Here is a 14898-nt window from a genome sequence, read left to right as displayed (position 1 = left end):
ACATTTGTTCCACTTTGAGTTGAGTTTTGTGCAGGGTGTAAGATAGAGGTTTAATTTCATTTTGCTATGTATGGATTTCTAGTTTTCCCAGCACCATTTGTTGAAGAGGTTATCTTTTTTCCAGTGTATGTTTTTGGCACCTTTGTCTAGTATGAGATAACCATATTTATGTGGGTTTGTCTCTGTGTCTGGAACTGTAAATCAGTGCAGCCACTCTGGAAAACAGTATGGAGATTCCTCAGAAAACTTGGAATGGAATCACCATTTGACCCAAGTATCGCACTCCTCAATTTATACCCAAAGGACTTAAAATCAACATACTACAGTGATGCAGCCACATCAATGTTTATAGCAGCTGAATTCACAATAGCTAAACTGTTAACCTAGATGTACTTCAACAGATGAGTAGATAAAGAAAATGTGTTATGTATACATAGTAGACTAGTACTCAGCCCTAAAGAAGAATGAAATTATGGCATTTGCAGATAAATGGATGGAGCTGGAGAATATCATGCTAAGCGAAATAAGCCAAACCCCAAAACCCAAAGGCTGAATGTTTTTTCTGATAAGCGGATGCTGATCCATAATGGGGGCGGGGGAGAGAATAAAAGAACTTTAAATTGAGCAGAAGGGAATGAGGGGAGAGGAGCCGGTAGTGGGGTGGGAAAGATGGTGGAATAAGATGGGCATTATTACCCTGTATACATGTATGATTACACTGCCAGTGTGACTCTGCACCATGTACAACCAGAGGAATGACAGGTTGTGCTCCATTAGTGTACAGTATGTTAAAATGCATTCTACTGTCATATATAACTAATTAGAACAAATTTTTAAAAAGGGGTTTGTGATCTCCTAATCAGGTTCACATTCAAGGAGGAAAATCAATCAAGAACTGTATTGATTGTGATCACTGTTGCCCACAGTAAAAAACTTACGTAGAAAAATATCCCTAAAATGATGTATCTAGCTATGGAGCTAGATATGTTAGGGATTTGTTTCCTCTGCAGCCTACACAGATAATCTGCCTTTCCCCCTAGGTTTATGAGGAGACAATGAATGAGATTTACTCTTTTTAGGTCTTCAAAGTAGCCATAGAAATATTATTACTTGTACCTACATCTTTTCTGACAGAATAAGTTTGTTAAGAAATACTGGTGGGATAACATCTGTGCACTGTGCTGCCCAGCACTATGCTAAGTAGGGCCTGTGAAGCATATTTACAGTGTACAAGACACAGTCACTCTTTGGTTCCATAGTGTCCTTCTCTTCATGTTTTTGCTATGCATATTTGTAGCAGTGTCATGACTAATGTGAATCTTATTAATTTCACTTCTCTCCTGTTCTTGTAATAAGGAGAACAAAGACCTAAAATTAGTTAAAAGTGTTTTGCCAGTTTCTAGATTAAACATAATTGAGTACTATAACATGAAATAAATGTGCTTGGAAACTGTTTTAACAACCAAAAATGCAAAGAGAAGAGTGATGATTGTGATCTAGAATGTCAAAGAAGTCTTCCTTGAGGAGAGCGTATTTCAGCTGAGCTTGAGGGCTGAGCACAAAGCCCAGGTGCTAAGCACAAGTACACATGAGGGATGGCCAGGAAGTAGCCTGGAACTGGTTCATTTTGGATAGCAGTGGACTGAGGTTATGAAGATATATATATATATATATATATATATATATATATATATATATGTATATATATATATATATATATATATATATACATATATATATATATATCATGAGGTTATATTTAAGCCAGACAAATAAACTTGGTGTGATGTTTGGCAGAAAGCATTTGAAAATTTCCTGAAAATTAAGATTAGAAGGGCACTTTATTTTTATTTTTTATTTGTTGTTTTTAGTAATACATGACAGTAGAATATATTTTCACATATCATACATAGGGTAGTATAATTTCCCGTTTTCATGGTTGTACATGATAAGGGGTTACAATGGTTGTGTATTCATATATGAACATAGGAAAGTTATGTCTGATTCATTCTACTCTTTCCCATTCCCATCCTTCTTCCCTAGAAGAGCACTTTACAAGAAGTTCACAAGTTACCAAGGGTAATAGGGTGGCAAGACCCTCCTTTCTGTTAGCCTTATGCTGCCCCATCTAGTACGGGCAGCTGAACTAAAGTCACTCGTGTGAATTTGGGGTGACAGAATACCTTTTATAAGCTTCAGGACAGCTTTCCCCAGCTCCTGGCCTTAGGCTCCCCAAAAAGGGAGGCAAGAGAAGGTCCCAAGAGGCTGACAAGAGAGAGAGAGACAGAGACAGAGACAGAGACAGACTAGGTTTGAAAATGGGCTTTTTTGTGGTGGTAGTGCAGAAGGGGTAGCTTTACAAAGGAACAGGTGAGTGTAACTTAACCCCAGCAGGTGACTCCTACTCTTGGAGCCACACCTTGTTATCGGAGTTGGGGTAATACCCAAGTAACTGCCACCTGCTTCAGAACCCTTTGCTTCAGGACTTAAAACCATGTTCATCCAGGGTGGCTTCCCACAGTCTTATTTATCCAATGAAGAGACATGCATTAGAATACCACTTTTGACCTCTCTCCATTCCTTTGCACACTCCACCCCTGAGAAGGAGGAGTGACTTATTTGCAAGCTTACGAGAGGAACCAGGTAATTTGGCTCTCTCACAAGAAGCACTAATTCTGGCCAGCTCCTTCAGATCTGTTCCCACATGCAATCCACCATTTATGTATGGTCCCCCAGGATGGGAGACCTGGAGCTATCCAAGGTTGCTTGTGACTCAGAGGTAGGTCTGTATAATCCTGGGGTTCGATTTATTGCTACATGCCTAATCCGCATGCTCTAATTGGCTCATATTTTTATTTCCATGTGTCTCAGTACCCACTGTCAATCTCAATTGGTTCAAAACTTGGGTGAGAAAAGGGGATGCTATCTGCTGTCTCCACTAGCCCAAGCAGTAAGTATAATGTTGGTAGGTGGAAAAAATTCAGAGATACGGAAACCAATTAGAAGGTTCTTCTAGTTTATCATAATGTGAGGTGATGAGGACTCAAACTAGGGTGACTGTGGCAACAAAGAGAAAGTGGGACTTGTGAGAAGAAAAAGAAGGCTGTAACCGAGGATAGCTGAGTATACATCAGTGAAGGAGAAAGAAAGCCTCACCTTTTAAAATGCCCTTTCCCCTTTCCTGCCTTCTTCAAATACTGTCTTCCAAGTCCATCTCTGACACCGTCACCTCCTCAAGATTCTCAAGAACTTCTTAGGCAGAAGTTCTCTCTTAATTCTCTGAGACTCAGAGCCCTTTAGCTGTTCTTGTCAGAAGGCTCTGAGCACTTGGTGCACAGCCTTCTGGGCCTGTGTTTTTCTTTCCTGTGGGCTATAAAATGTCTCAGGGGTGGAATGTGCAAAGGCATAGAGAGAGGTCAAAAGTGCTATTCCAATGCATGTTTCTTAATTGGATACATAAGGCTGTGGGAAGCCACCCTGGATGAATATGGCTTTAAGTCCTGAAGCAAAGGGTTCTGAAGCAGGTGGCAGTTACTTGGGTATTACCCCAACTCCGATAACAAGGTGTGGCTCCAAGGATTTGTATCTGATTCATTTGGCATTTCCACAGATTCTAGCACAGACTTTTGTTGATACAGTCAACAAATATTTTTAAATTTATTTTTATTTTTGGTACCAGAGAATTGAACCTGGGGCACTTAACCACTGAGCCATGTCCCCAGCCCTTTTTATTTTATTTTATTTAAACACAGGATCTTGCTAAGTTGCTTAGGGTCTCACTAAGTTTCTGAGGAGACCTTTGAACTTGTGATCCTCCTGCCTCAGTCTCCTGAGTCACTGGGATTACATGTATGCACCAGTATGCCCAGCTTACATTCATCAGATATTTATGGAGCCATCCACTGATACATAGGGGTGAGAGTTATCAAGATCCCTGCCTTCAGGAGAAGGAGAGGGCACTTTGAAGGAAATAAAGCAAGGTGGTATGACAGAGACAGACTGAAGGGCTCTTTAACTTGAGTGCAAGGGATGGCTCCACTGAGAACAGCACCAATGAGGTAAAAAATTGAGAGATGTAAATAAAGCAGTGGAGTTGGGGGAAGTGTTCCAGACAGAGGGTGCAGCAATTTCAAGGGCTTTGCAACTAGAATGTGCATGACTTGTTTAAGGAACATAAGAGAGGATGTGGCGAGAATGAGAGAAGGGATGTGAGAAGTCAGAGCAATAGTGAGAGGCCCGATGACTATGAGCAACAAGAAGTAGAGTCATTGTAAGAACAGCCAGATTCTGCCATTGGAAAAGTATGATCATGTTCATATTTTTTTAGTAAAAACAGTGAATATTAGAAGATAGAGGAAAAGAGGTTAGTAGAGGGAGAGTTTTAAAATGTTTCAGATGACAGGTAAACAAAGTTAGATTGTTAAGTACCTTACAATGAAGTGTTCTCAAAGGTCTAGGATGTTACTATTGTGAAGAGAGATTTGGTCTCTGGAATCAAAGAAAGTAAGGAGAGGTGCTGATAAAGATCCTTAAACCAGACAGCAAATGCATAATGTAGATCTTTACCACCACAGTGACACCACAGCACTGTTTTCTGCTGAGTCTAGATGTGGTCTTAGCATCTTTCACAATACAGAGCTTCAGGCAGTTATTATCAGTTAATGGAAGATGCTTTCTGTCTCTGTTTCAGACAGTGCTAGACGGGACCATTACTTTAGGCCCAGGATTAGGGGAGCTAAAAGCCAGGCAGTCTGTAAGCAATGAGGTCCAGGAGCCCCTGGAATTAGAGTCACTGGCTCGAGGTTGTAACTGCTCCTCAGTTTCTTTTTACTTCCTTACTGATTTTCAGAATAATTTTATAAAATTTGACAAATATTTTATGAATGTGAAATAGTAGAGCCATGGGGGTACAGAGGAGGATGGTTATTTTCATCCTGAGGGTTTGGAAAGACTTCAGGAATAGGTAAGATGTTACAAGAGCCTTTAAGTATGAGGAGAACTTGGTGAGCAGAGATGAAGGGAACCCAGGAAGGGGACCCATGAGAGAAAATGCGTGAAAGGTTGAGAGAGTTGAGCAATAGAAACAATCATCAGGTGGAATACAGATTCAACCTCGAGATCCAAGTAGCACTTGACAGAAACCACGAGAAATGGAGGAACATTTAAGCAATATTATGGAGATAGACTTGACCAAATCCAGAATGCAGAAAATTTACAGGACAAATAAATCAATTTCTTCAATAAACACATAGGTAGAGTTGAGGTATAGTTCAGTGGTAGAGCATTTACTTAGCAAGCATAGGCCCTGAGTTCAATCTCAAGCACCAAAAAAGAAAATTAAAATGAATAAATAATATGTGGAATAAAAAAAAAGGAGGAAGAGGGAACTATTATAGATTTAATAATATGTCAACCAAATCAGTATATGAACTCAACTTGAACAGACCAGCTGTATTAAATGTTTTGAGACAACCTGGGCAAGTTAGACATAGACTGGATATTATTACATAAGGAATTTGAGGGGCTGTGAAAATAGTTATCATATATAATTTTTTATTAGAGTTTTATAGTTATACAAAGTAATTGGGTTCATCCAGACAAACTCATACATGCATAGAATTTGATTTCGGTTTATGATCGCCCTTTCCCTTTCCTTTTTCTCTCTTGTCCTCTTTCCCCTCTCACCTTCTGCTTTGTCTACTGGACTTCCCTTTGCTAATCTATTAATTTATATTTGATTGGTTCTTTCTACTTATTCATAAAGGTGAAGTTCTTTGTCATATATTTATGTTTGCACATAACATGGTTTTTTTAAGAATTCATTCTTCATTTCCTTCTCCTACTCATCCCTCCACCCTTATCTCTTGACCTCTTTCTTCTATATTATTGATTATCTCTTTATCTTTATGTTATCTTATCTTTCCTTCCCTATTTACTTTGTCTCAAGCTTTCACATATGAGAGAAAACACTTGACCTTTTAGTTTCTAAGTTTGACTTATTTCACTTAGCAGGATATATTTTCCATTTCCATCCATTTATCGGAAAATGCCATAATTTTATGCTTTTATGTTGGCTGAGTAGAACTTTAGTGTTCTACACACCCCACAGTTTCTTAATCCATTTATCTATTGACAGGGTTGATTCCATAATTTAGCTATTGTAAATTGTGCAGCTATAAACATTGAGGTGGCTGAATTGCTGTAGTATGCTAATTTTAGATCTTTTAGGAAAATACTAAGGGTGGGATAGCTAGGTCACATGGTGGTTCCATCCTTAGTTTTTTGAGGAATCTCTTTACTGCTTTCCAGAGTGGCTGTACTAGTTTGTAGCCCCACCAACAATGTATAAAGTGTGCCTTTTCTCCCCAAACCTCATCAGCATTTGTTTATATTCTTGATCATTGCCATTCTGACTGGAGTGAGATGAAATCTTAGTGTAGTTTTGATTTTCATTTCCTTGATTGCTAGAGATGTTGAACATTTTTTCATATATTTGATAGTCATTGTGTTTCTTCTTTTGAGAAGTTTCTGTTCAGTTGGCTTGCTTGCTTTTTTGGTATTAAGTTTTTTGAGTTCTCTGTATATTCTGGATATTAATTCCCTATCAGGGGGTAGCTGGCCAAGGTTTTCTCTCATTCCATAGGCTCTCTCTTCATACTCTTTTTTTTTCTTTTCTTTTCTTTTTATTATTTTTTTAGATGCATGGACCTTTATTTTATTCATTTATTTATATGTAGTGCTGAGAATCGAACCCAGTGCCTCACACATGCTAGGCAAGTGCTCTACCACTGAGCCACAACCTCAGCCCCTCTCTTCATACTCTTAATGATTTTTTTTGCTATGCAGATGCTTCTTAATTTGATGGCATCCCACTTATTGATTCTCAGTTTTATTTCTTGCACTTTGTGGGTCTTGTTAAGGAAGTCAGTATCAGCCCCTATATGATAGAGTGTTGACTCTGTTTTCTTCTAGCATTTGTAAAGTTTCTGGTCTAATTACTAAATCTTTGATCCATTTCAATTTGAGTTAGTGTATTTTTCTTCTTCTAAGGCCTTGAGGTGGAACATTTTTATTTGGGATATCTAATTTTTTAATGTAGGCACTCAGTACTATAAATTTTCCTCTTAGAACTGCTTTCATACTGTTACAGAGATTTTGATATGTTGTATCTCTGTTCTTGTTCATTTCTAAGAATTTCTTGATATCTGTTCTCATTTCTTCTTTGGTCCGTTCTTCATTTAGGAGAGTATTATTCAATTTTCATGTGTTATGTGGTTTCTATTTTTTTTTTTTTTGCTGTTGATTTCTAGTTTCGTTCCATTATGATCTAATCTGATACATGGGATTATATTGGTGTTTTTTTTTGGATTTGCTTCATAACCTAGAATATGATCTGTTTTGGAAAAAATTCCGTGAACAGCTGATACAAAGGTAAATTTAACTGTTTGAGGGTAGAATAGTCTGTAGATGCCCATTAGACCCATTTGACTTATAGTGTTATTTAGGTTGCAGATATATTTATTGATTTTATGTTTTGATGACCTATTGGTAATAAGGGTGTATTGAAATTACCCAGTATTATTGTATTGGGATCTATGTGGGATTTAATATTCTGGAGGGTTTTTTTTTTTTTTTTTTTAAATGTAATTGGATGTGTTGGCATTTGGAGCATAAATGTTTACTATTTGTTATATCTTTTTGTTAGATTGTTCATTTTACCTGGATGTAATGGCCTTTTTTGTCTTTTCTGATTAATTTTTACTTGATATCTGCTCTGTTAGATATGAGAATAGCTACTCCTGCTTGTTTTCAAGGTTTGTAGGCATGGAATATTTTTTTCCATCCTTTTACCTTTACTCTGTAAATGTTTTTGCCTATAAGATGAGTCCCTTGTAAACAGCATGTAGTTTATTCTTGTTTTTTGATCCATTCTGCTAATCTATATCTTTTAATTGGGAAGTTGAAACAAATAACATTCAGTGTTAGTATGAATATGTATTTGTGGTTTCCTGCCATTTTGCTTTTTGCTGTATTTTATCCTGTCTTGATTCTCATTTAGCTGTTTATTCTTCTATTGAACTTCCTCTGTTTGACAATTTTGAGAATTGTTTTTTAGTTCCTCTGTGTGCAGTTTATCTTTGAGTATTCTTTGTGGTGCTGTATTGATGTTCATGAATCCTTTTAGTTTATTCTTGTGGAAAATTTTAATTTTCCCCTCAAATTTGAAACTGAACTTTGCTAAGTATAGCAACCTTGGCTGGCAGGGGTTTTTTTGTTTGTTTGTTTGTTTGTTTTTATTTTTGTTTTTTATAGCTTGCAGGTCCTCCTTGATTTTAGGGTCTGAACTGGGAAATCAGACGTGATCCTTATTAGTTTGCCTCTAAATGTGACCTTATGTTTCTTTTGGGGCTTTTAATATTCTTTCCTTATTTTTAACATTAGGCATTTTGATTATGATATGTCTTGGTGAGCTTCTCATTTGAATATGTCTATTTAGGATCCTGTATGCCTCCTATATGTGCATGTCTATCTCATTTCTGATATGGGAAGAGTTTTCTGTAACTATCTCATTGAAAATGTTCTTTATACCTTCAGTTTGTATCTTCATGTTCTCTTCTATCCCAATGATTCTCAGGTTTTGTCTTTTCATGTTATCCCAGAGTTCTTACATATTCTGATCATGTTCTATAATTTTTCCCTTTCTTGCATTTTATGTACTCAAGATCATATAGCCTGTGCTCAGTGCCTGAAATTCTGTCTTAAAGGGCTGAGGTTCTGTTTTCTATGCAATCTGATCTGATTAATGCCTTTAATTGAATTTTTAATTTGATTGATCGTGTCTTTCATTTCTAGTAGTTCTGCTTTTTTTTCTCCCTATTTCAATTTATTAACGTGGTCTCTCATCTCCTGTAATTGATCTCTTAATTCCTTCCTTAGATCTTCTTTTAGTTCATTGAACATTATAATAATCAGTTTTTATACTTTCTTTGGGATTTTGTCCACCTCACTGTCAGTAGGATCCTTTGTTGGAAGATTGTGGATTTTGCAGGGAGACTTTTTGCCTGTTTTCTTGTGTTTTCAGAGGTCCTGGACTTGTGCATCTGTTGAAGTAGATTCTCCTCTTTTTTAGGCATGTCCTTTGTTTGTGATTATCTTATTTATTCTGGAACTTCACTCTGTTTTTGATATATGAGTAGATGCCACAGGGTGGGAACTGAGGTCCCTCTTGGATTGTTTCTGCTGGTTCTTTTTGTTGGTTTGGGGCTTTTGTCTCCTTACTTCTTTGTTTTGGAATAATGTCAGGGTTTAGATAGGATTAGATTATGTGTGAAGTAAAAATTTTTTGTTGCTTAGTTGAGATGTATTTCACAGCTGCAGGATCTACTCTGTAATCTTGAAGTGTCCCAATCTCTTTCTGGCCCCTCTTAGAGGGAGGAGGAGCCAGAAGTGGCATTAACATCAACAACAAGAGTACAGTTTTATGTTAAATGTCCAGTGTCTACTTTGAACTCTGTAATACTATTTGCTATCTATATAGGAATGATGAGGTCAGCATTTAACAATAGTACTACCAATTACAAAATGTTAACTAGGTCAGGAATTCAACAGCAGGTGTCTACTATGTTGTCCAGTATATTTTTGATCACTCCAACTTGAATGGAGTGGGAATTACATAGTCTAATCATTAGTTTTGGTTTTTGTGTCTTCTATTCTTTGCATTAAAGTATGGCTGAAGATTGAGTGTCATTAATTTATGTATGGAGCAAAGTGTGCTGCATTTTGATTGAGTTTGGTTCAGCATCAGAATCTCTAACCTGTGAATTTTTCATGTCCCTGTAGGTTCCCAGCACTTCAGAGAATAAAGCAAAATACACAATAGTGACAACCATCACAAACAATATACAGCACTAAAGTAGAAACCCATTTCCTACTATGATATCTTCAATATTAAATACCACCAAAAATCAGGAATGGTGGGTTCAGCAATTGTCAACAGTAAAAACAGTAACTATGCACTAGATCTAGCTTTAAAGCAAACATCAAATGTCAACTATATTATCCACAGCAGTAATGACTGCATCAGCATTAGTCAATTAGTTCTGAAAGAAGGAACAAATACAGTTAAACAGAGGAAAATAAAATGTGTTAGAATTAGAAAAGAATTACAATTTCAAATATGAACAGAGAGGATGCAGAAGAGAGGTAGCTGGTGATGTTTATATAGAAGGAGGGGGGAAAACAGAAGAAGCAAAGCATTGGGAGGGAGGGTGGTAGGAAGGGAGGGAGAGAGAACAATAAAATCTGGCCATTAGAAGGAGAAGAGAAGAGAGAAAGAGAAACAAGAGAAATAAACAAGTGAAAATAATACAAAGCTAAACCAAAATATATAATCCCCAAACCCCAAACCTTCAAAAGACAAGGCAAGGAAAAAAACCTACATTTTTAAAATGCTAAAAATGAGAGAAAAAGAAACAAATAAGTATATGTATATAGGTCCCTGAACTAATCAGCACAGCATGAATACACACACACACACGGGAAAAGACAAAAAAAAAAATTCTTGGTGAAGAATGAAGGAAACTTCTTCACTGAGGTAGTCAAAAAAGTTGACCAGATTGAGTGGTCACTGTCTCTGTCCAACAGTCTTTTTTTGCACTTCTTGAGTTATGTACTGATAGAGGTTGTTAACCTCTTTTTGTTTTTGTGTTGCTCTCTGAGCTACCATTTGGAGCAGCCTAAGATTGAAGCTGTTTCATGTAAGACTCAGTTTCCCTTCTCACCAGAGTGAGTGGGAGAGGTTAGGTAATACTGTTAGTTGGCATTTTGTCCACTGAGACCAGTTCATTGCCCTCCCAGAGTACAGCTTCTGCGAAGTTCTTGGGGGCATTCTAGCAGGTCTAGTCAGGCCTCAGTGGCTTTGTTGGGTTGGGCCTTCTTTGGAGAGATTAGATCTATCCACCCCCAGGGCTAGACAGTGGCTGATCTCTGATATGGGTCCAATTCTCAGGAGCCCTATACTGATCATCCATTCACTGCTGCCCATGAGCACAGCCTTCCTGGGCTTAGTCCCCAAGTGTATTCACTCACACCAGCTTAGGCTCCTGGCTCTCTTCAGCTGCTCATGTGAGCCACTACCACAAAGGAGAAGCTAATGGGGCTCCCCTTCGCCCTACGCACTTGAATCCCACTGGCTACAGACTGTTCCTATGTTCAGCCAGGCACACCCTAGGTCACCCATTTGGTGCCTGCCAGGATATTGTGGCAGAATTTGCTCTGATCTCCTGCCTCCAGGAGGGAGCTGTCCTTACAGTGAGATTGCCTCAAAATGGCTCCACTCCAGCTCTCTCTGACCAGTTGAGATACCGAATGTGCTTTTCAAGCACCACTGTACAGTACAGTCTCTGGATTAGCTAAATTTAAGCAGCTTTTTAAAAAATTTAAATTTTTTTTTAGTTGTAGATGGACACAGTACCTTTATTTTATCTATTTATTTTTACGTGGTGCATAGAATCGAACCCAGCCCCTCACACATGCCTCACACATGCTAGGCAAGCACTCTACCACTGAGCTAAAACCGCAGCCCCTTGGCAGCTTTCTTTTGATCTTAGCTTTTTCCTTACCAAATCTCTCTTCTCCCCTTCCCTCTGTGGTGAGTTGGTGCTGCCATCGCCACTTTTCCATGCTGGGGTAGCCACCAGGTCAGCTCCAATGTATTCTTTTTTCTTTGTTTTTTGTACTCAAATTCCTGAGTCTGTAAACCACTTTGAATGTCCAAAATTGAATTTTAGTTCAATCCCTATTTTACCCACCTCACTGAGAAGCTGTACACCTACTGCTTTGGTCCCAAGCCACTGCACAACTTGGAATGAGGCTGTTCTCTACTCCGCAATCTTCCTTGTGCCTCATATATAGATTTTGAAGTTTGAATTTGATAGATTAGACATATACCCTGAAGTATTTACAGGTAAAATGATAAAATGTCTGGGATTTGCTTTCAAACATTCCAGAAAAAAAAATAGAAAACGTGGAAAAAAAAGAGTTGGAGAGGGGTGGGAGAAACTGAAAAAGAATGTCGGAAACTTGAAGGTTTCTGAAGCTAAGTGGTAAGTACTTAATGCTCATGTTTATTCTTCTACATGCTTTTATGTGTGTTTGAAATTTTCCATAATGAAATGTTTAAGGCCATGCTAAAGAGTGAACTTTTCTCTGTGGCTCCCTGAAACCTGTGAAGAGTTTTGGCCTGAGGAAGGGCATGGGAAGGGCTGTGAGACCTTAAAAAGCTTAACCTATGACAGTACCAGGAGGAGAAGGATCAGACCTTGATGAAGGTGGTGGCTATGAGAATAGAAACTTTTTAAAGAACTTATAGAGAATATAACTGCAAAAGAGGTACTCTGGTGGTTTGGTAGTACAGAAGTGAAACAGATGCTGAACCAGAAAATTCCCTTCTTCCTCTTTAGTCAATAGCAATCATTGTCCTGGAACCAGTATACTGGGGACTGTAAGGACAAGGAGGAGAGGGAAAAGGGATCTTCACTGAGGAGGAACTGAACCAGGTCTTTGTACTAGATGAAGTGGAAACCAGTGGAGAAATGAAGAGTTCTGGGCTGGTGTTTTGTTTTTTCATGAGTAATTTCTGACTTGTAGTTTCATTATAAAATTCATGGGTAAAATGGTTTGATCATCTGTCTCTATTTTCACTGGAGAAATGGGAAAAATATTGTTAATGATACAAATCACTTTTATTAGTTAAGATTGAATTATGTTGTTCATTTATGAAATTGAACACTTTAAAAGAGTATTTGTCTTTAATCCCTAGTACCACCAAAAAAATAAAAATAAAAAAGAGAAAGAGAATATCTGAGGAGTTAAATGAGTTTATTTATTTATTTTTAATATTTATTTATGTATTTTTTTAATTTTAGGTGGACACATTATTTTGTTTTTATGTGGTGCTAAGGATTAAACCCAGTGCCTCACGCATGCTAGGCAAGCACTCTACCACTGAGCCACAACCCCAGCCCCAATTAAATGAGTTTAAATGACAAGGTCTGGGAAAACAAAACTTTGAGCTATAACAAATTAATTAAATTTTAAATTTATGTAGCTTCTAATTTATCAATAGAAAAAATATTAAAAATAAACCCTAGATCCAATAGAAAATAGCAGTTGGTAGAGATTAGAGAGAAACAGTAGTATTCCAGCCCTCTGTAGTCAAAGATAATTAGTACATCACATACAAACTATTAATAAGGTATGACATAACAAGACCAAGAGATACCCCAGCGAGAAGTTTCTTGATCACCTTTGCTGCTTTCTTGATTCTTATTTTTCAAGAGATTCCACTTTTAACTGCAGTCTATAAGAATAGACCATTTCTACGATTAATGCCGTGTCATTTTCTGTCTCAGTTTAACACACCATCTACAAAGGACTGAAGCTAAGGTCAGGGAACAGAGATAAGACCTGCTGTATCTAGTGAGAGGGAAAGCAGTGTTGGAACACACCACATCCTTTAGCCTTACTACTTTGGAGATTCCCTGGCAGGACTTATTCCCTTAACCAAGATGTCATCTACCACCCCTATGCTTATACAGTCAGAAAGAAGTAAGGTTTTGGTCAGATTTGCTGCTGGATTTGGGACTCAATTAAAATTGAACTTCTAATTCATGGTAGCTGTTATAAAAAGCTCTCAGGAAAGTAAAAAGAGAAGGCGGCAATTTCTAGCTAAAAGCAAGAGAGGTGGTTTGTATTTTACTCAGGAACTCATGGCTAAGCCGCTGGGTCACAGGAGGATTGAGGATTGAGGGACACATAGTTGTAAGTCTTATTGTGGAGAAGGCTGAACTGTCATCAGTGCCTGATGGAAATGAGAGCGGGGAGGCGGCAGCAGTATCTCTAACAGCACTACCTCCCTTATTGCATTGTCAGAAGAGAAAGATAACCTGAGAATAGGCATCCATTATCTCTTTCTACAAAGGGATTAGTGTGGGTTGCAAGAAATTAATGGCTTTTGAGTTACCACAGAATTACTAATGAATGTCAGGACCAGAGATGTAAAGCAGATAAAATAGGCTTTTCTCTGCCTTATTTCTCTCCTTTCTCTTTTGGTTTGCTATGTTAAGATCAAGATCTTACTCTTTCTTTCTATAGTCAAAAGCAAAAATTTTATCCTCTGGGTGTATGACTTGTGTTCTTTAGGGAATGATTCAATTAGTTTTTGACTGTCTCCAGTGTGTGTTGGCACAGATTGAGAAACATCTCAGAAATTAAAACCTTGACCAGGGAGGAGTGCTTCCTTTTGCATGGCTGTCATTGTCATGTCTGATTAAAGTCTCCTGTGGTTCCTCAATTGACAGTCCCCTTTTACTAAAGTATTAAACTGGAATATATTGCCACTCATCAGGGATTACAGGTGGCTTATTTAGATAAACATATGAAATGGAAATGGAGAAAAGAGGAAGGCAAGAGAACTAGACATACTATGCACTGGACATTGTGCTAGAAGCTTGATTTATAATTCAACAAGTACTTATGAAACACCTACTAAGTACCAGGCATAGTATTGCATGCTATCGCATAAAAACGAAAAGAGAGCCAGGTGTGGTGGTGCGTGCCTGTAATCCCAGTGGCTCCAGAGGCTGAGGCAGGAGGATCTAGAGTTCAAAGCCAGCCTCAGCAAAAGAGAGGCACTTAGCAACTCTGTGAGACCCTGTCTCTAAATAAAATACAAAATAGGGCTGGGGATGTGGCTCAGTGGTCGAGTGTCCCTGAGTTCAATCCCTGGTAACCTGCCTCCCCACCAAAAAATGAAGAGAGCTTACTATGCAGTAGGGAAGGCAGACTTTTTTAAAAACAAACTTTAAAATGTATTTTTTTTGTTTGGATATTTAATTA

General features: G+C 37.9%; 1 protein-coding gene across 2 annotated transcripts in view; it reads left to right on the top strand.

Annotated features, from left to right (window-relative positions):
* Plekhm3 (pleckstrin homology domain containing M3) overlaps window positions 1-14898 on the top strand; it is a 219853-nt gene that overhangs the window by 28586 nt on the left and 176369 nt on the right. The gene's annotated exons all lie outside the window — the stretch shown is intronic.

The sequence above is a fragment of the Marmota monax genome, unplaced genomic scaffold (assembly GCF_021218885.2).
Source record: "Marmota monax isolate L192 unplaced genomic scaffold, Marmota_monax_Labrador192_F-V1.1 WCK01_AAM20220418_F8-fsc00095, whole genome shotgun sequence".
NCBI classification, from domain to species: domain Eukaryota; kingdom Metazoa; phylum Chordata; class Mammalia; order Rodentia; family Sciuridae; genus Marmota; species Marmota monax.
This window is presented reverse-complemented; position numbering and strand designations above follow the sequence as displayed.